The sequence below is a fragment of the Salmo trutta genome, chromosome 26 (genome assembly GCF_901001165.1).
Source record: "Salmo trutta chromosome 26, fSalTru1.1, whole genome shotgun sequence".
NCBI classification, from domain to species: Eukaryota; Metazoa; Chordata; class Actinopteri; order Salmoniformes; family Salmonidae; genus Salmo; species Salmo trutta.
Window position 1 is genome coordinate 22,890,988 of NC_042982.1, and position 22,191 is coordinate 22,913,178.

General features: G+C 46.9%; 1 long non-coding RNA gene and 1 pseudogene across 2 annotated transcripts in view; one reads left to right on the forward strand and one right to left on the reverse strand.

Annotated features, from left to right (window-relative positions):
- The window catches only part of LOC115163458 (uncharacterized), a 21,816-nt gene extending 12,123 nt beyond the window's left edge, over nucleotides 1-9,693 (forward strand). For both annotated transcript variants that reach the window (XR_003869741.1, XR_003869742.1), the window contains exons 2-3: nucleotides 974-1,067; nucleotides 9,276-9,693. This is a non-coding gene — a long non-coding RNA (uncharacterized LOC115163458). The remainder of the gene's footprint in view (nucleotides 1-973; nucleotides 1,068-9,275) is intronic.
- LOC115163446 (pre-rRNA-processing protein TSR1 homolog) lies at nucleotides 556-21,654 on the reverse strand (annotated as a pseudogene).
- Nucleotides 21,655-22,191: the final 537 nt, after the last annotated feature.

Here is a 22,191-nt window from a genome sequence, read left to right on the forward strand (position 1 = left end):
AGAGTGAGACCTAAAGGAATGGAGGTGGAAAGAGCTGGAAAAGACTTCCCCAAACAGAGTGAGACCTAAAGGAATGGAGGTGGAAAGAGCTGGAAAAGACTTCCCCAAACAGAGTGAGACCTAAAGGAATGGAGGTGGAAAGAGCTGGAAAAGACTTCCCCAAACAGAGTGAGCAATGGACCTAAATAGGAAAGGCAAGCTAGTTCATCCAAAATTGTGATCATTGTTGTTCAGATGATCTATTTCTGTCTAATTCATGTGCCAAACATGTTGAATTGAGAATGGAATCTGTACAACAGTTTTATTGATCTGAACATGCTCCCTCTGATTATGCCTCAACATTGTCTTCATGCTTTTTTTCACGTTTTTAGTGTTTGAGTACAGGGAGATGACAGTGCATAGCTCTCAGATAATCAGTGAGTTCAGTTCCACCCAGTTATCAGTCACTGCAACAGAGCCTGTTTCCTCTTACACACTGCTGCCATCTAATGGCCAGGAAATGAACTAACTGAACCACAAGGACGTTATCTAATTAAATAAAAATAAAACAAGTGATTTGGTCTAATTGGTTTTATTTAATACTAATGACAATCCATCTCTTGGAGTGAAAATGTCATTGCCACAGTCCATCTCTACAGACTCCAAAACCCATATAGTACACCTCTTGCAACAGACCACCACCTACTCCATGTCAAAATCATCCGGCATCTGAGTCCCTTCTCCCTTGACCCAGGGCAGTGGCAGAGGTATATAGGGGTCATACGTCCAGCGAGGGTAGACCCTCTTATACATGTTCATCATGACAGTATCCTGAGACCGCATCTGGCTGTCAAATACACACTTCATGTGTCCATGAGTACCTGAAAAAAATACAGGTTTAGGTAAAGTATTCACACAATTGCTCAATGAAGGCAACACATTGTTTCATGTCACTAAACAGTATTGACAATGTTTGTGTTTTCTCTGTACCTAGGGCCTCCTTGATGTGTCCTCTCCGACCCCACTTGGTTCTCAGCTCAACAGGCTTAAACCACAGGATGTCATCTACCAGAGAGAAAAGAGCAGAGGTCAGTTAAAATGAAGATACATCATGTAAACCACAGTCAGAGCCACTTCCTACATCGCCATATTGGTAGTATGACAGAAGTTGTGGGCCAAATGGTACAGATTCTCTATATAGTGCACTACCTATGGGCCCTGAAATGTTAGCAAATTTTATACAAATAAAAACTGAAATATCACATTTACATAAGTATTCAGACCCTTTACTGAGTACTTTGGTGAAGCACCTTTGGCAGCGATTACAGCCACAAGTCTTCTTTGGTATGACGCTACAAGCTTGGCACACCTGTATTTGGGGAGTTTCTTTCATTCTTCTCTGCAGATCCTCCTAAGCTCTGTCAGGTTGGATGGGGAGCGTTGCTGCACAGCTATTTTCAGGTCTCTCCAGAGATGTTTGATTGAGTTCAAGTCCGGGCTCTGGCTGGGCCACTCGAGGACATTCAGACTTGTCCCGAAGCCACTCCTGCGTTGTCTTGGCTGGAGCAGGTTTTCATCAAGGATCTCTCTGTACTTTGCTTCGTTCATCTTTGTCTCAATCCTGACTAGTCTCAGTCTCTGCCGCTGAAAAGCATCCCCACAGCATGATGCTGCCACCACCATACTTCACTGTAGGGATGGTGCCAGGTTTCCTCCAGAAGTTGACACTTGGCATTCAGGCCAAAGAGTTCAATCTTGGATTCATCAGACCAGAGAATCTTGTTTCTCATGGTCTGACAATCTTTAGGTGACTTTTGGCAAACTCCAAGCGGGCTGTAATCCTTTTACTGAGGAGTTGCTTCAGTCTGGCCGCTCTACCATAAAGGCCTGATTGGTGGAGGGCTGCAGAGATGGTTGTCCTTCTGGAAGGTTCTCCCATCTCCACAGAGGAGCTCTAGAGCACTGTCAAAGTGACCATCGGGTTCTTGGTCACCTCCATGACCAAGGCCTTTCTCCCCCGATTGCTCAGTTTGGCCGGGCGTACAGCTCTTGGAAGAGTCTTGGTGGTTCCAAACTTCTTACATTTAAGAATGATGGAGGCCACTGTGTTCTTGGGGACCTTCAATGCTGCAGAAATGTTTTGGTACCCTTCCCCAGATCTGTGCCTCGACACAACCCTGTCTAGGAGCTCTACGGACAATTTCTTTGAATCATTCCAATCAATTGAATTTACCACAGGTGGACTCCAATCAAGTTGTAGAAACAACAAGGATGATCAATGGAAACAGGATGCACCTGAGTTCAATTGAGTCTCATAGCAAAGGGTCTGAATACTTAAGTAAATAATGTATTTCTGTTCTTTACTTTTAATAAATGTGCAGAAATGTCTAAAAACCTGTCTTTTTCTTTGTCATTATGGGGTATTGTGTGTAGAATGCTGAGGATTTAAAAAAAAAAATCAATTTTAGAATAAGGCTGTAACGTAACAAAATGTGGAAAAAGTCCAAGGGTCTGAATACTTTCCGAAGGCACTGTACACATGCACACAAACACACGCACACACATTCAAAAGTATGTGGACATGTTCTCGTCGAACATCTCATTCCAAAATCATGGGTATTAATATGGAGTTGGTCCCCCTTTGCTGCTATAACAGCATCCACTCTTCTGGGAAGGCTTTCTACTAGATGTTGGAACATTTCTTTGGGGACTTGCTTCCATTCAGCCACAAGAGCATTAGTGAGGTCGGCCACTGATGTTGGGAGATTAGCCTGGCTCGCAGTCGGCATTCCAATTCATCCCAAAGGTGTTTGATGGGAATGATCTTAGGCTTGTGTACGGCTGCTTTGCCATGGAAACCCATTTCATGAAGCTACCGACGAACAGCTATTGTGCTGACGTTGCTTCCAGAGGCAGTTTGGAACTCAGTAGTGAGTGTTGCAACCGAAGACAGGCGATTTTTGCTACACCCTTTAGCACTTGGTGGTCCTGTTCTGTGAGCTTGTGTGGCCTACCACTTTGCGGCTGAGCCGTTGTTGCTCCTAGATGTTTCCACTTCACAATAACAGCACTTACAGTTGACCGGGGCAGCTCTAGCAGGGCAGACATTAGACAAACTGACTTTTTGGAAAGGTGGCATCCTATGACGGTGTCATGTTGAAAGTCACTGAGCTCTTCAGTAAGGCCATTCTACTGCCAATGTTTGTCTATGGAGATAGCATGGCTGTGTGCTCAATATTATATACCTGTCAACAACAGGTGTGGCTGAAATAGCCACTAATATGTAGGGGTGTCCACATACTTTTGTATATATAGTGCATATTTATAATATACAAATATATATATATTCAGAATTTCTATTATTCTGTAGTTTGTCTACACTTTTAGCAACATATTTAACAGCAGAAATGGGTTACAATTCTTAACTTTCAGACTTAAGACATTCATTCAGGAGTATGCCAATACAGTATACCTTCTGTTCATGTGGCAGTAAGGAGACCAGCACCAGAGGCCTGCCTGCCTGGACACTCTCCATCACCGTGGGGGGAACATCCACTACATGGAGGGTCAAATACCAGTCCACCTAGAGAGCAGAGCAGGGTTAATGGATGGGGGGGGCCACAGAGAGGGGACAGGGTTGAAACAGGATGTCACACACACACACACGGCAGACTCTTAAAATGGCCCCCTCTTCCTCCTGCGCAGCCTCAGCCAGTACGCGGCGGCGTGTGCGCTCAAAGCTCTGGAACTGGAAGATGCGGGAGTAGTCTGCAGGCAGGTTCTCCACGGGGTCCCAGGGGGAGGAGCGGAAACTCTTCAAGCCCCTGCAACGCTGGAACCTGAGCACACAGGAAATTAGCAACGTCAACGTATAGCTAAATAATTACGCTGGGCCAAGACGTCCTGGAAAGTAAAGTTTGGGCGTTAACGGCTCGAAGGCATTGTCTACTACATATGACCAGATGTTTCAGACAAGTTTGGTACATTCCTCCCTCCTCAGACTTTCCCTTGAGTGTTGCTAAAGGAAATGTTACATCTTGGAGTGCTTTGACCCTTTGACCAGAGGCCAGGATCAAGTCACTGGCTGGAAATGAGCTGTTCATCAAGGTTATCACATTCTGCCTGACCATTTTTCCAAATGTAAATATAAACTCAACGTACAGGTAACCACCAAATAAAGGAAACACTTGAGTAAATGAGGGACACAAAGTATATCGAAAGCAGGTACTTCCACACGGGTTTGGTTCCAGAGCTAATTAAGCAATTAACATCCCATCATGCTTAAGGTCATGTATAAAAATGCAGAAATTGCCATTATTTTGGTTACTATGGCTAGAAGAGAACTCAGGGGTCTCAAAAGAGCATAGGGGGTTTAAAGGGTGTGTGTCTCAGTCACCAGATCTCAGCCCAATCAAACACTTCTAGGAGATTCTGGAGCGCCTGAGACAGTGTTTTCCACCACCATCAACAAAACATCAAATTATGGAATTTCTCATGTGAGAATGGTGTCACATTCCTCCAATAGAGTTCCAGACACTTAGAATATATGCCAAGGGGCACTGAAGCTGTTCTGGCTCATGGTGACCCAACGCCCTATTAAGACACTTTATGTTGGCGTTTCCTTTATTTTGGCAGTTACCTGTATGTGAGCCATGGGTCGACTGTGGATGTTACATGTCTTTTTCATGGATCGTTTGAATGGTTTTGCTGTGTTGTAGCCTACATTAAGAGCAGAGGGTCCTGTACAGTACTGAAGGAAAAGGGGCCACTGTGTATTTGATAGACAATATGATAGTCATGCCCTTACCTGTTCTTAGCCGATTGGTCTAGAGGTGTGTCCACTTCATCTGGGAACATCTCATTGGCCCGAGCCTCCCGGTAGCGTTTTAACCCCTCCCCTTCCTCTGCCTCGTCCATGTGCTCATCATAGCGCTGGTCTGATCCACCCTTGTTTGATGTGGAATTCAGCTCGTCCTCCTCATCCTCCTCCGAGCCACAACCTGAGGCAGCATGCAAAACCAAACGGAAAAAGACAGGATGTTTCTACTAGGGCTGGGAATTGCCAGGGATCTTATAATACGATATTATCACAATACTTAGGTGCTGATACGATATGTATTGCGATTCTCACGATTCTATATGTATTACGATTAGATACTGTGATTTTATTGTGATTCGATGTTCCAAGCATATTGCTCACTATATGTCTGCTGCAGATGGACAAGAGACAGAGCCATGAGAAAACGAATTTTGATCAGACATTGAATTAAAAGTGCTGAAAACAAAAATGGCTCCCTATTAAACAAGCTATGAAGGAAATATGCTGGAATTTTGGTGAAAGTACAGCCATCTGGCGCAAAAATAATATTGCGATATTGTCAATACGATATATCGTCAAAAATAATATCCCGACGATATGCAACTGTATCGATCCACCCCATCACTAGTTTCTACTGTATAGATACTGTACATACTACATCATATACAGGACTTTTTCCACATTTTGTTAGGTTACAGCCTTATTCTAAAATTGATCAAATTAGTTTTTCCTTCAATTTACACACAATACCCCATAACGACAGAGCAAAAACAGGTTTAGAAATGTTTGCTAATTTATTAAAAATAAAAAAACTTAAATATCACAATTATATAAGTACTCAGACCCTTTCCTCAGTACTTTGTTGAAGCACCTTTGGCAGCGATTACAGCCTCGAATCTTCTTGGGTATGACGCTACAAGCTTGGCACATGTATTTGGGGAGTTTCTCCCATTCTTCTCTGCAGATCCTCTTAAGCTTTGTCAGGTTGGATGGGAGCGTTGCTGCACAGCTATTTTCATGTTTCTTCAGAGATGTTTGGTCGGGTTCAAGTCCGGGCTCTGGCTGGGCCACTCAAGGACATTCAGACTTGTCCTGAAGCCACTCCTGCGTTGTCTTGGCTGTGTGCTTATGGTTGTTGTCATGTTGGAAGGTAAACCTTCGCCCCAGTCTGATGTCCTGAGCGCTCTGGAGCAGGTTTTCATCAAGGATCTCTATGTACTTTGCTTCGTTCATCTTTGCCTCAGTCCTGACCAGTCTCCCAGTCCCTGCCGCTGAAAAATATCCCCACAACATGATGCTGACACCACCATGCTTCACTGTAGGGATGGTGCCAGGTTTGCTCCAGACGTGACACTTAGCATTCAGGCCATAGAGCTCAATCTTGGTTTCATCAGACCAGAGAATCTTGTTTCTCATGATCTGAAAGTCTTTAGTTGCCTTTTGGCAAACTCCAAGTGGGCTGTCGTGTGCCTTTTACTGAGGAGTGGCTTCAGTCTGGTCACTCTACCATAAAGGCCTGATTGGTGGACTGCTGCAGAGATGGTTGTCCTTCTGGAAAGTTCTCCCATCTCCACAGAGGAACTCTAGAGCTCTGTCAGAGTTACCATCGGGTTCTTGGTCACCTCCCTGACCAAGACCCCCGATTGGGAAGGGAAAGGGGATACCTAGTCAGTTGTACAACAGAATGCATTCAAATGAAATGTGTCTTCCGCATTTAACCCAACCCCTCAGAGAGGTGCGGGGGGGCTACCTTAATCTCAGTTTGGCCAGTCGGCCAGCTCTAGGAAGAGTCTTGCTGGTTCCAAACCTCTTCCATTTAAGAATGATGGAAGCCATTGTGTTCTTGGGGACCTTCAATGCTGCAGAAATGTTTTGGTACCCTTCCCCAGATCTGTGCCTTGACATAATCCTGTCTCGGAGCTCTACGGACAATTCCTTTGACCTCATGGCTTGGTTTTTGCTCTGACATGCACTGTCAACTGTGGGACCTTATATAGACAGAGGTGTGCCTTTCCAAATCATGTCCAATCAATTGAATTTACCACAGGTGAACTCCAATCAAGTTGTAGAAACATCTCAAGGATGATGAATGGAACAGGAGGCACCTGATCTCAATTTCAAGTCTCATAGCAAAGGGTCTGAGTACTTATGTAAATAAGGCATTTCTGTTTTTTCATTTTGTCATTATGGGGTATTGTGTGTAGATTGCTGAGTATTGTTATTTATTTAATCCATTTTAGAATAAGGCTGTATCAAAATGTGGAAAAAGTCAAGGGGTCTGAATACTTTTCGAAGGCACTGTATGTAATGTATGTAATGTGAACTACTGGTCTTAATGAGGTTCAAGCCAAGGGCATTATACTATTTATAAACCTAATGGTGTTGGCCCAAGGAAGTTAGAAGAAGTGTACAAGTGGTTCTCACAGAAGTGGCATTACAGTAAGCAAGAGATACATGAGGGGGGAATCCACACTGCATGGGGTCGATTCACAACCTTCAGAACAACTCCAGCTGTAATAATAATAATAATCATGATCATCCCCAGCACCCTTTCGTCCATTGTTAACATCTCCTACATGTTAAATCCTGTCTAACCCCAACATCAAACACATTCTAATAACGATTAAAGAAAATAAATGGAGCTGAACCTTTTCTCCAAAGACGAATTTCCCCCTTTCAAGCAGGGCTGTTATAAATAAATGGTCGTCCCTCCCTTGGTCCAGACAGGAAGTTGTGTCCGCGGAGCAGGAAGTCAGGTGGCTTCTCTCGGGACCCTTGCTCCAAACACTATTGTTGCCACGGTGAGCAGCCTGGTATTACAGCCCAGAGGCAGACACTGAGAAAACAAACAGTGGTGCTGCGCCGCAGACCAACTACGGGTTACGTATACACTGTTTTGTTCCACCCCCAACCACACACCGTCCGGCGCCCGCAACTTTTTTTCACCACCAATCACTGTCCTGTCTGAGCACCCTGACGTCTTCCGCATCAGCTCAGACGTCTCAGCAATCAACTTAGACTGTAGGATCACCCTCTTCTCCTTACACTACCCTGCCTGCTTTCCTTTAGTGGTTTCACTATCGCAACAGGCGGAGGGTAAACAAACACAGCAGTGCATCCAATGCCCTGGGACAGGATGAGGTCAGCGTAACAGTTGTCACTCTTTCTTCTGTATTAATGGCTACTCCAACTGAGTTGACCCTCACATTTATTTATGCACTGTCTATGAACACTCACAGGACTCCACACACTCACACTGACACCACAACACACACATAACATGCACACACATTTATACTAACTCGACACACACACAATCTTCATTTACACTGCTACTACTCTGTCATACATCCTGATGCCTAGTCACCTTACCCCTATACATATCTACCTCTATCACTCCAGTATTCCTGCACATTGTAAGGTGTGGGTGTTGGTAGATGAGGAATCAAATGCAGGAGAACAGCGATTCGGTGTATGGGCTTTAATAGGCTTCCAAACAAAACGACAGCCAACCCAAACAACGGACAGAGCGCACAACAAAGCAAAATGCCCCAAACACACGGGACAAAACACAGCTTGCGCAAACATACGCACTACTGAAGAATGTGCAACAAACCGCGTGTATTCACGCACAGCATACAATGGGAAAAATAATCCCGCACAAAGAGCAGGCGGGCCTGCTGGCTAATAAAGCCCGCTAATAGCCCAACTAAAAACAAGTGCGCCTAATAACGAAAAGGGGGGAAAACAAAAAGGGAATCAGTGGCAGCTAGTAGGCCGGTGAGTCGTGACACACATTGTAAATATGGTACTGGAACTGACCCTGTATATAGCTTCTTACTTTCTCGTGTTCTTATTTCTAGTGTCTTTGCTTTTCCTTCCTTATGTTATTTTTACTATTACATTGTTTTTGAATACTGCATTATTGGGTTTAGAGTTTGCAAGAAAAGCATTTCACTGTACTTGTGCACGTGACAATAAAACGTGAAACTAATGCTGTATGTGCTGGAAAAATACATACATAAGTATTCTTCTGTGCAGACTTTTCAGTTTCCCAGGCTGTGGCTTGTACTCACTACTCACCACCTGAGAGTCAAGGTCCTCTCCATCTATGGATTCAGCCATCATCGCATCATCATCATCCTCATTGTCCGTGCTCACTTCATCCTCCTCGCCACTCTCATCCTCCTCATCCACAATCCACGTGGCCTGGTAGTCTGATATCCCCTTAGGCGCCTTCATAACACGCTTGCTCTTTCTGACCTCTGAGGGAAGGACGAGGGGGGAAGGAGAACATTAGAGAAGTTCATTACATTGTAAACCCAGAGACAATAATAAACTCAATGTGTTGACATGATCCAGTTCAAAGTACCCATACAATGGATGCCAACAACAGCACTGCGACCATAGATCTATCATGTAATTCAACTTAACGACCCTCAATAAAACTCTGTCCTCTCTCTCCCTTTACCTTCAGCCTCCAGCAGTTCAGTATCAGTGGGCCAGGTCTGCTCTCCATCCATGGGGTCTACCTCTGCCTCGACCTGCAGACTCTCCCTGCCTTCATCAGCACCCGCACTGACTCCACCTCATAAACACCACCATCCTGAAACACATAGAGAGCACAGTTAGCACGTACTGCCAACAAGCAGAAGCAGCACTGATAAATGCCTTCACTATAGTTTGTAAATGATTCATTAAATCACTGTCAATTTTCTATGTAATGATATCAGCCCTTGATAAGCTGTGACCATCTTCGTAACATTGCAAAAATCAGAAATGTTGTGCCCAAAAATGCAGAAAAGCTAAACGATGCCTTTGTCAATTCTAGATTAGACTACTGCAATGCTATACTCTCCAGCTAAACTGATAAATAAACTTCAGTTAGTTCTAAATACGGCTGCTAGAATCTTGACTTGAACCAAAACATTGTATCATATTAGTCCAGTAATATTACTGACTTCCTGTTAAGGCTGATTTAAAGGTTTTACTGCTAACCTACAAAGGATTACATGGACTTGCTCCTACCCATCTCTCCGATTTGGTACTGCCATACATACCTACACGTACGCTACGGTCACAAGACGCAGGCCTCCTTATTGTCCCTAGAATTTCTAAGCAAACAGCTGGAGGCAGGGCTTTCTCCTATAGATCTCCATTTTTATGGAATGGTCTGCCTTTCTATGTGAGAGATGCAGACTTGATCTCGACCTTTAAGTCTTTATTGAAGACTCATCTCTTCAGTAGGTCCTATGATTGAGTGTAGTCTGGCCCAGGGGGAGCGAAGGTGAACAGCAAGGCACAGGAGAAACGAACCGTCCTTGCTGTCTCTGCCTGGCGGGCTCCCCTCTTTCCACTGGGATTCTCTGCCTCTGACCATATTATGGGGGCTGAGTAACTGGCTTACTGGTGCTCTTCCATGCCGTCCCTAGGAAGGATGCGTCACGTCGTGCAACATGGTAGCTACGTGATCTTCCTGTCCGGTTTTTGTGCCCCCTCGGGCTATAGATCTTTGAGGGCTATACTCAGCCTCGTCTGAGGGTAGTAAGTTGGTGGTCTGTTGATATCCCTCTAGAGGTGTGGGGGCTGTGCTTTGGCAAAGTGGGTGGGGTAATATCCTGCCTGGTTGGCCCTGTCCGGGGGTATTGTTGGATAGGGCCACAGTGTCCCCCGACCCCCGCGTCTCAGCCTCCAGTATCTATGCTGCAATAGTTGAAGTCAGAAGTTTACATACACCTTAGCCAAAATCATTTAAACTCAGTTTTTCACAATTCCTGACATTTAATCCTATTAAAAATTCCCTGTCTTAGGTCAGTTAGGATCACCACTTTATTTTAAGAATGTGAAATGTCAGAATAATAGTAGAGAGAATGATTTATTTCAGGTTTTATTTCTTTCATTGCATTCCCAGTGGGTCAGAAGTTTACATATAGTCAATTAGTATTTGGTAACATTCCCTTTAAATTGTTTAACTTGGGTCAAACGTTTTGGGTAGCCATCCACAAGCTTCCCACAATAAGTTGGGTGAACTTTGGCCCATTCATCTTGACAGAGCTGGTATAACAGAGTCAGGTTTGTAGGCCTCCTTGCTCGCACACGCTTTTTCAGTTTTGCCCACAAATTTTCTATAGGATTGAGGTCAGGGCTTTGTGATGGCCATCCCGATACCTTGACCTTGTTGTCCGTAAGCCATTTTTCCACAATTTTGGAAGTATGCTTGGGGTCATTGTCCATTTGGAAGACCCATTTGCGACCAAGCTTTAACTTCCTGACTGATGTCTTGAGATGTTGCTTCAATATATCCACATAATTTTCCTCCCTCATGATGCCATCTATTTTGTGAAGTGCACCAGTCACTCCTGCAGCAAAGTACCCCCACAACATGATGCTGCCACCCCCGTGCTTCACGGTTGGGATGGTGTTCTTCGGCTTGCAAGCCTCCCCCTTTTTCCTCCAAAATAATGATGGTCATTATGGCCAAACAGTTCTATTTTTGTTTCATCAGACCAGAGGACATTTCTCCAAAAGTACGATCTTTGTCTCCATGTGTAGTTTCAAATCGTAGTCTAGCTTTTTTATGGCGGTTTTGGAGCAGTGGCTTCTTCCTTGCTGAGCAGCCTTTCAGGTTATGCCAATATAGGACTCGTTTTACTGTGGATATAGATACTTTTGTACCTGTTTCCTCCAGCATCTTCACAAGGTCCTTTGCTGTTGTTCTGGGATTGATTTGCACTTTTCGCACCAAAGTACGTTCAACTCTAGGAGACAGAACACATCTCCTTCCTGAGCGGTATGACGGCTGCGTGGTCCCATGGTGTTTATACTTGCGTACTATTGTTTGTACAGATGATCGTGATACCTTCAGGCGTTTGGAAATTGCTCCCAAGGATGAACCAGACTTGTGGAGGTCTACAATTTTGTTTCTGAGGTCATGGCTGATTTATTTAGTGTATGTAAACTTCTGACCCACTGGAATTGTGATACAGTGATAAGTGATACAGTGATAACTTAAATAATCTGTCTGTAAACAATTGTTGGAAAAATTACTTGTGTCATGCACAAAGTAGATGTCCTAACCGACTTGCCAAAACTATAGTTTGTTAACAAGACATTTGTGAAGTGGTTGAAAAACTAGTTTTAATGACTCCAACCTGGGTGTATGTAAACTTCCGACTTCACCTGTGTGTGCCGGGGAGCTAGGGTCAGTCTATCCTATCTTTTGTCCTGTGTGAACTTAAATACGTTCCACCTAATCCTCCCATTTCTCTCCCCTCCTGACCTGAGCCCTAGGAGAGAGAGAGAGAAACTGACCCACCTGCATGCCTCCGTCTCCTTCCTTCCCAGGCTTGGCAGGACGAGTGGTCATAGAGTTGAGGAGAAGGGGGTCTATGGATGGGCGCATCGATCTGACTGAGCTGGAAGTCTCCAAACCCAGAGATGTGCACCAGCCTGTCCACCTGCAGAGGGCAGCCTCGGACATACCCAGACACACGCAGGGTCCGCAGGCCCGTAGGGGCTTCCCCTTTCCCTTTCTCAGAGCTGTTGGGGGTGTAGGAGACCTGCTGGGCTAGGAGGTGAGGTCGACGGGAGCGGAAGCCCAACCTCCTCTGCCTCTGTGCTCCCAGGTGTCTGAGCATCAGTGTGGCGTCCTGGTCTGAGTCCAGAGGGAAGAGGCACACCCCAGGGAAGCGGATTTCGGATATCTTGGCTAACGCCCGCTATGAGTCCGCACGCTTCTTCACTGCCAGGTCTGAAATGCCCTGACACACCAGAGCTGGGGGAGAGAGAAGTGCCAGTTATATAGAATAGAGATGACAGTGGATGCAGAGAAAAAAGGGGTGGGGTAGTTGAGATTTGGAGTAAAGGAATCAGTATAATATCTACAGTATGTCATCTGCTAAACATTTATCTAATCAGCAAGGGGAGAGGACAAGTTGAAAAAAATCAAGTGCACTGTGAGCATCTTTTTTGGATAGCTTATATGGAATCTCAACATGGGCTGGAAGCCCCTGTGCAAAGAGACAGGAGAGGCAGTAGTCTCCATAACTGTCCCAGCCTTCTGTAGAGTCCAGCACAAACACCAGACTATCTGCTACCTTCACCACATCCAGTAGAGAGTGCATGTCAGCTGGAGAGAAAAGGGAGAGGGAGGGAATAGAGTCAGAGATTATGTTATCGGATTAGTACTAGCGTCGGCATCAAATGACGGCAGGTAGCCTAGCGGTTAAGAGCGTTAGGCCAGTAACCAAAAGGTAGTTGGTTCGAATCCCCGAGCAGACTAGGTGAAATATCTGTTGATGTGCCCTTGAGCAAGGCACTTAACCCTAATTTCTCCTGTAAAGGAGTCAGCATGCTTCAGTTCGGCTGTTGCCTAGCCAAACTTGGCTAGCCGAACCGAACGAGTGCACTCGCATACTCCCTTAGAAAACCTCTGCTTAATTTTTTTTTAAATATAACGACAATAGTACTGTTTGTCCATTTTGAGACGCCATAGCAAGTATACACTTCCTCAAAATAGTCAGAATTGATCTACGATATCTCAAGAAATCTATAATTAAATGATGTTTTTGCAGAGATCTTAGAAGCGCAATTTTACATCTAACTAAGATGTTTGGTGCAGTATTTCTCAATTAAAAAATGTGCATGAAAGTGAGTTGTCTCTCGTTGAATGACAGTTTATAGAAAAATCTCTACTGTTGACCAATCACCAACGAAGGAGCGTAGACTTTGGCTCCGAACTTCAGCTTGCCCCCAGAAAATGCCCCCCCCCAAGTCCAAAACTAACATAAACATCATCATAATATATGCACAAACACTTCCAAACTGTTTCGGATGGGAAGCATGCGGACGCCTTAAGTCGCTCTGTATAAGAGCGTCCGCTAAATGAATAAAATATAAAATGTAAATGAATGACTCAGAATGCCCCTTATAAACGTTCAGTGCATCCAGACATGGATTATACTTTCATTTACATAAAATATAGTCAATATCTATATAACTTTAGTTTTGACAACATAAAACACATTGTTGTGGCCAAGCCGGTGAGCTACCTGTGTCTGGGCGGAGGAAGGTGAACCTCTGTTTGAAGCGGGGTATGACCAGGCTAAAGCTGTCACTGACCCCATACACGCTCTTCTCCTCACGCACCAGCCCGCCAGCCTCCTCACACCACAGCAGCCTGGTCACAGCCTCAGCATCTACACCTTCATGGAGGGCCACCACAGCCATCAGGTGGGGGGGGGGACCATCCCTGCTGCCCAGATTACGTTTCTCTGCCAGGACCTGGACAGGACAGACACGTAGCATTTAAGGTAGACTCAGCAATGTACGAAGTAATAGCAATATCGTGCTGATTTCCACAACAACTAAGAGTGCATTGATGCTGAACTTCTCCTGTTTTGGTACCATAGCTACCACGTTGTAGCATATACTCTGTGTGACTGTAAAGTCTTGCATCGCGTTCATCTCAATATGTGCGGTGCTGCTCGTTGCAATGTCATAAAGCTGACTCTACTTTTAACTTCCCTGATTTATACCGCTGTCGTTCTAAAGTGACATTGTGTCAAATGCAAGAGCATCTTACCAGGTCCTTCTTATTTTGCCGCAGCTGGTTGGCTTTGTGTCGTTTGTCCAGCTTTTTTGCCTCTTTCTTCTGTTTTTTGGTAAGAGCCGTCACCGACACTCTACCTGTTGGGGATGACATCATTCAAAGGTGAATGACAGATCAGGATGGAAACAAATGAAAGGGCATGGCTACCAACATATGCACTAGCAGATAGACAATTACAGTTGATGTAAGGGTAATGGACTAAACGCCTCTCCATGGTGAAGTAGGTTTCTGATGATCCACCAAAGGTGTGGAGCAGAGACCAGGCTTTGTGGACTCTAGCTCCTACTACATGGACTTGCCCAAGGTCAATACTTCAAAAATGTAAATTATGAAACGCCTACCATGTACCTATGTTCGTCCTCTGTAGTTGCGTGCCTTTCATTGTTTGCTGAAATCTATACATTTTCAATAAGCGTTCATCAAATACAACCACTCTTTGCTCATTGCTGTTGCTCCCAAGTGGCGTAGCGGTCTAAGCCACTGCATCTCAGTGCAAGAAGTGTCACTACAGTCCCTGGTTCAAATCCAGGCTGTAGCACATCCGGCTGTGATTGGGAGTCCCATAGGGCGTCGCACAATTGGCCCTGTGTCTTCTGGGGTAGGCCGTCATTGTAAATAAGAATTTGTTCTTAACTGACCCAGGGTTGTAAAACAGGGGAAGGTGGTCCACCCACTTGTCCCACACTGACCTGATTGCAGCTAGCTTGTCTCTCTGCAGCCAAGCTGGTCTGGTGTCTCAGTTATCGAAGCAGATAATCCTGGAAATAATGTGGAAGTTTTCCAGAGACATTGTTGCACTGAAAAGTTCTCTGCCAGTTTCTGCATCCCACAGGGATTCTGTTGATTCCCCATTGGATCTGAACACCAGCAAGGATAAGAACCCCAAAGTATGCATGTAAATGAGTTTGTTCCATCTCCTTCTATCTCTCTCTCCAAAAACACAACTTCCCTCCAAATTAGTGCAGTCCAGAATGATTTTCTGGATGGTGTCTGGGATGAACAGTTCAAAAGAAGACATGAGTAACCGTCAGCCCCTTATCACATTGGCAGCCATGCGGGGTGGCTCATTCCTTGGGCAAGAAGACCATTTAATTTCAGAATTTTTGATGTCCACATTTCTTCTCCTGCAGGCTGCTGATGATCTGGTTCCCAACGGGTTGGTCCTGGGCTGGCTACTGACGGGCTGGCTGAGGGTCAATCTCATCCTCTTCTTCCAACTCACTGTCAGACTCCGAATTGACAAAGACATGATCCTCATATTCTGAAAATTCTTCATCTTCCAGTGGAAGATGCTCCTTCCACACTAGCTCACACCAGCTCTCTCTGCAAAAATGATTTCTAAGGCCCTCTGAGGAGAGATTACTTTTGCCATACTGATTGATTGTGGTAAGGAGCCACACATGCAAAGCTATATATTTGTTGTGTCCCTCCCCCAATTTGCACCTGGCTGGTGTGGGAAAATGGGAAATGAGTGTGGGAAAATATATATATATATTTTTTTTTACAATGTATCAAAATAATGTACTGTAATAACATTGTACAGGTTCCCGCAAGACATTGTGTAGTTTCACACACTACAAAGGGTAAAGTGTGCGAGAAAAGCAGGAGACAGGTTATTGGTGATATGTTGAAACAGCAGGCCCAGGGAGGAGGAAGACAGAGTGAAGGCACACAGCAAACCTTGTTTCATTTTTACTGGTTTTCACCTACACACACACACACTTTTATTACCCTCAGGTCCACATATGTAATATACATTTGTGTAGGGGGTGCATAGTGTGCACTCAATGAAAAAGTGTTATTTTACATGTTCTTCCCAGAAAATGAGCAAAGGCCAATGAGTCTCAGGTTGAAAACAATTATTCATTGTATCATTTTCTTTTCGTTGTCACGACATCCGCCGAAGTCAGTCCCTCTCCTTGTTCGGGCGGCGTTCGGCAGTCGACGTCACCGGTCTTCTAGCCATCGCCGAGCCACCTTTCATTTTCCATTTGTTTTGTCTTGTTTTCCCGCACAACTAGTTTGCATTCCCTCATTACTCGTCTTGCATATAACCCTCTGTTTCCCCACATGTCTGTGTGTGGAATTGTTATGTGTAAATGTATGTGTACTCCAGGCTGGTTTGCGCCGGGTTATTGTAACCCGTGTGTGTTTAGTTTTCTGAGTGCTGTGTTTTTGTTTGCCTCAATAAAGGGCTCCGTTTGCTACCCATTTCTGCTCTCCTGTGCCTGACTTCCCTGCAGCCAGTTATGCACTCCTTACAGAATTCCACACCCGAATGATGGAGTCAGCAGGAGCAGGTACCCCTGGTAGCGGAGTCGAGGAGCACGTCCAGGAACACGCGGCAATGCTTCATCATCTCGGCGCCGCCATGGACCGCGTCGTCCAGACAATGGACCGCGTCGTCCAGACAATGGACCGCTGGGAGAGACAGAGAGTCCCTCCAGCGCCCCCACCAGCACAACAGGGGTCTCCACTACTCACCCCCTCCGCACCCGGTTCCAGTGGGATTTGTCTCGCACTTCCCAGGGAGTACGATGAGACGGCCGCACGCTGCCAAGGTTTCCTGCTGCAGCTGGATTTATACCTGGCGACCGTTCACCCGGCTCCCTCAGGCCGTGAGAGGGAGCCGGGTGAACGACAGGGCCCTGATCGACCACTATCGCTGTAGTTTGCGCGAGGACGTCCGTCACCTTTGACCAGCTGGTGGACCTGTCCATTCGGCTGGATAACCTGCTGGCTACCAGATCGGGATCTGTCGGTTCCATCCCCCAGCACCACCGCTCCGATACCCATGGAGCTGGGAGGTGCTGCGCTCAGGGAGACCGGAGGAGGTCCCTTCACGTGCACCATCTGTGGCCGCAGAGGTCACACTGCCGATCGGTGTCGGGTTGGTTCCTCTGGGGGTCGAAGGCAGCAGGCAGGGCACTCTGGCGTTACCCCAGGTGAGCTGGCACCATTCTCACCCAGAGCCCTCTGTTGCACACCTGTTTTTGCATGTTACTTTTCCTGAGTTTTCCCCGCATTCCCAGCATAAGGCGCTCGTCGATTCAGGCGCGGCTGGGAATTTCATAGACAGATCATTCGCCCATAGTTTAGGGATCCCCATTGTTCCAGTGGCTATGCCCTTCCCAGTTCACGCGTTAGACAGTCGACCAATAGGGTCAGGGTTAATTAGGGAGGCCACCGCTCTCCTGGGCATGGTGACGCAGGGGGGTCACAAGGAGAGAATCAGTCTCTTCCTCATTGACTCTCCTGCATTTCCCATGGTGCTAGGTCTACCCTGGTTAGCCTGTCATGACCCCACTGTTTCATGGCAACGGGGGGCTCTCACGGGGTGGTCACGAGAGTGCTCGGGGAGGTGTTTAGGGGTTTCCGTTGGTGCTACTGTGGTGGAAAGTCCAGACCAGGTCTCCACCGTGCGCATTCCCTCCGAATATTCCGATTTGGCTCTCGCCTTCTCCAAGAAGAAGGCGACTCAATTACCACCCCATCGTCGGGGGGATTGTGCGATAAACCTCCAGGCAGATGCTGCACCTCCTAGGAGTCACGTGTATCCTCTGTCACAGGCGGAGACGGCGGCTATGGAGACATATGTCTCCGAATCTCTGCGTCAGGGGTACATTCGGTCCCCCACTTCACCCGCCTCCTCAAGTTAATTTTTTGTTAAGAAGGAGGGAGGTTTGCGCCCGTGTATTGACTATCGAGCCCTAAACCAGATCACTGTGAAGTACAGTTACCCGCTACCTCTCATAGCCACAGCAATTGAGTCAATGCACGGGGCGCGCTTCTTCATGAAACTAGATCTCAGGAGCGCTGACAACCTGGTGCGTATCCAGGAGGGTGACAAGTGGAAGACAGCGTTCAGTACCACCTCAGGGCATTATGATTACCTCGTCATGCCGTACGGGTTGATGAATGCTCCATCAGTCTTCCAAGCCTTTGTGGATGAGATTTTCAGGGACCTGCACGGGCAGGGTGTAGTGGTGTATATGGATGACATTCTGATCGGCCGCTGCACGCGCCGAGCATGTGTCCTTGGTGCGCAAGGTGCTTGGTCGACTGTTGGAGCATGACCTGTATGTCAAGGCTGAGAAATGCCTGTTCTTCCAGCAGTCCGTCTCCTTCCTAGGATACCGCATTTCCACCTCAGGGGTGGAGATGGAGAGTGACCGCATTTCAGCCGTGCGTAATTGGCCGACTCCCACCACGGTAAAGGAGGTGCAGCGGTTTCTATGGTTTGCCAATTACTACCGGAGGTTTATCTGGTGTTTTGGTCAGGTAGCGGCTCCCATTACCTCACTGCTAAAGGGGGGTCCGGTTCGGTTGCAGTGGTCGGCTGAGGCGGATAGGGCTTTTGGTCACCTAAGGGCTCTGTTTACCTCGGTGCTCGTGCTGGCCCATCCGGATCCCTCTTTGGGGTTCACGGTGGAGGTGGATGCGTCCGAGGCTGAGATAGGAGCCGTGCTCTCTCAGCGCTCGGGCACGCCACCGAATCTCCGCCCCTGTGCCTTCTTCTCGAAGAAGCTCAGCCCGGTGGAGTGAAACTATGATGTGGGGGACCGGGAGCTGTTGGCTATCGTCAAGGCGTTGAAGACGTGGAGACATTGGCTTGAGGGGGCTAAACACCCTTTTCTCATCTGGACTGACCACCGCAACCTGGAGGACATCCGGGAAGCAAGGAGACTGAATCCTCGTCAGGCAAGGTGGGCCATGTTTTTCACCCGTTTTTTTCACCCTTTCTTACAGACCAGGTTCCCAAAATGTGAAGGCAGACGCACTGTCCCGGCTGTATGACACAGAGGAGCGGCCCATGGATCCTACCTCCATACTCCCGGCCTCCTGCCCGGTGGCGCCGGTGGTATGGGAGCTGGATGCGGACATTGAGCAGGCGTTACGTGCAGAGCCCGCTCCCCTCCAGTGTCCCGCTGGGCGTCTGTACGTTCCGTCTGCTGTCCGTGACCGGCTGATCTTTTGGGCTCACACGTCCCCCTCCTCTGGTCATCCAGGGATCGGTCGAACAGTGCGCTGTTTGAGTGGGAAGTACTGGTGGTCCACCTTGGCTAAAGACGTGAGGGTTTATGTTTCCTCCTGCTCGGTGTGCGCCCAGTGTAAGGCTCCTAGGCACTTGCCCAGAGGTAAGCTACACCCTTTACACGTTCCACAACGGCCTTGGTCGCACCTGTCGATTGATTTTCTTACTGATCTCCCCCCCCCCCCTCACAGGGTAACACCCCGATCCTGGTCGTTGTGGACCGTTTCTCTAAGTCCTGCCGTCTCCTCCCTCTGCCCGGTCTCCCTATGGCCCTACAGACTGCGGAGGCCTTGTTTATGCACGTCTTCCGGCACTACGGGGTGCCTGAGGATATAGTGTCTGATCGAGTTCCCCAGTTCACTTCGAGGGTCTGGAGGGCGTTCATGGAACGTCTGGGGGTCTCGATCAGCCTTACCTGATCAGCTTTACCTGATCTTATTCTCAGGGTTTCACCCCGAGAGTAATGGGCAGGTGGAGAGAGTGAACCAGGATGTGGGTAGGTTTCTGAGGTCTTATTGCCAGGACGGGCCAGGGGAGTGGGCGGCGTTCGTGCCCTGGGCCGAGATGGCTCAGAACTCACTCCGCCACTCCGCCACTCCGCCACTCCTCCACTAACCTCTCCCCCTTCCAGTGCGTACTGGGGTATCAGCCGGTTCTGGCGCCTTGGCATCAGAGTCAGACCGAGGCTCCTGCGGTGGACGACTGGTTCAGGCGCGCGGAGGAGACATGGGACACCGCCCCCTCTGGACATCGAGGGGGCCCCGGTGTACTCCGTTCGCTCCATACTGGATTCGAGGCGTCGGGTGAGGGGCCTTCAGTACCTCGTGGAGTGGGAGGGGTACGGACCGGAAGAGAGGTGCTGGGTCCCTGTGGAGGACGTGTTGGACACTTCAATGCTGGGGGAGTTCCACCGTCTCCGGCCGGATCACCCTGCGCCTCGCCCTCTGGGTCGTCCCCGAGGCCGGTGTCGGCGCGCTGCTGGAGCCGTGTGTCAAGGGGGGGTACTGTCACGACATCCGCCAAGGTCGGTTCCTCTCCGACGTCACCGGTCTTCCACCTTTCATTTTTCATTTGTTTTGTCTTGTTTTCCCGCACACCTGGTTTGAATTCCCTCATTACTCATCTTGCATATAACCCTCTGTTTCCCCCCATGTCTGTGTGTGGAATTGTTATGTGTAAACGTATGTGTACTCCAGGCTGGTTTGCGCCGGGTTATTGTAACCCGTGTGTGTTTAGTTTTCTGAGTGCCGTGTTTTTGTTCACCTCAATAAAGGGCTCCGTTTGCTACCCATTTCTGCTCTCCTGCGCCTGACTTTCCTGCAGCCAGTATAGCACTCCTTACATTACTAAACATTGAAAATGGGTCCCACAGACCTGAACCCAACAAGGGTTAAGCAAGTCAGCCATATCAGCTGTTTTTTTTAAGGAATTAAATTAGGCTGAATGAACTGTTTTGCTGCCAGACAAGACTTTGTTGTTAGCCTGGTGCGGCAGTGGTAAGGTGTTGGGACTGCTGTTGGGACAGTACGCCCTAACAGTATGTGGGCAGGGTTTGTCACCGTCACAGCGCAATTATTATTATTTTTATTTCACCTTCATTTAACCAGGTAGGCCAGTTGAGAACAAGTTCTCATTTATAACTGCGACCTGGCCAAGACAAAGCAGTGCGACAAAAACAACAACACAGAGTTACACATAAACAAATGTATAGTCAATAACACAATAGAAAACTAATCTGTACAGTGTGTGCAAATGTAGAAGAGTAGGGAGGTAGGCAATAAATATGCCATGGAGGCGAAATAATTACAATTTAGCATTAACACTGGAGGAATAGATGTACAATTAATGTATTGTTTGGTGTTGTGCCTTTGCTGTCATGTATCCCCAAAACATTTTTAGTGTTTGCCCCACCAAGATGTACATGCTAAAATCGACCACTGAAAGTATGGAGTTCCCACATCTGATGATATTAATTTGTCAGCTAACGTTACGTTCGAAACAGAATTTGAAGCACGTGTTCGGCAGCACAGCAGCAGCACGTCCATGGCTACAACCAGTGACAGAAAGGGACACATTCCTCCATCAAAACTTACCCTTGTTCTCCTGTTCGACTTCTCCTTTCGTTCGATGCTTGCCACGTTTATGTTCTTTATTTTTCTGTTTAAAAACTCTGGCTCTGTGGCCCTGTTGTTGTTCTCCACCAGACACCATTTTCGCCACGCTCGTTAGACGGCATGTCAACTTTGATGACGTAGTTCACTTGCTATTGAGAAAGGCCGCTGTATGCAGACCTTGAAGACAGGCTATGTGCACACTGCCCACAAAATGAGGTGGAAATTGAACTGCACTTCCTAACCTCCTGCCAAATGTATGACCATATTAGAGACACATATTTCCCTCAGATTACACAGATCCACAAAGAATTCGAAAACAAACCCAATTTTGATAAACTCCCATATCTACTGGGTGAAAAACTACAGCGTGCCATCACAGCAGCAAGACGTGTGACCTGTTGCCACAATAAAAGGGCAACCAGTGAAGAACAAACACCATTGTAAATACAACCCATATTTATGTTTATTTATTTTCCCTTTTGCACTTGAACTATTTGCACATCGTTACAACACTGTATATAGACATAATATGACTTTTGAACTCTGTAATGTTTACTTGTAATTTTTATTGTTTATTTAACTTATTATCTACTTCACTTGCTTTGGAAATGTTAACATATGTTTCCCATGCCAA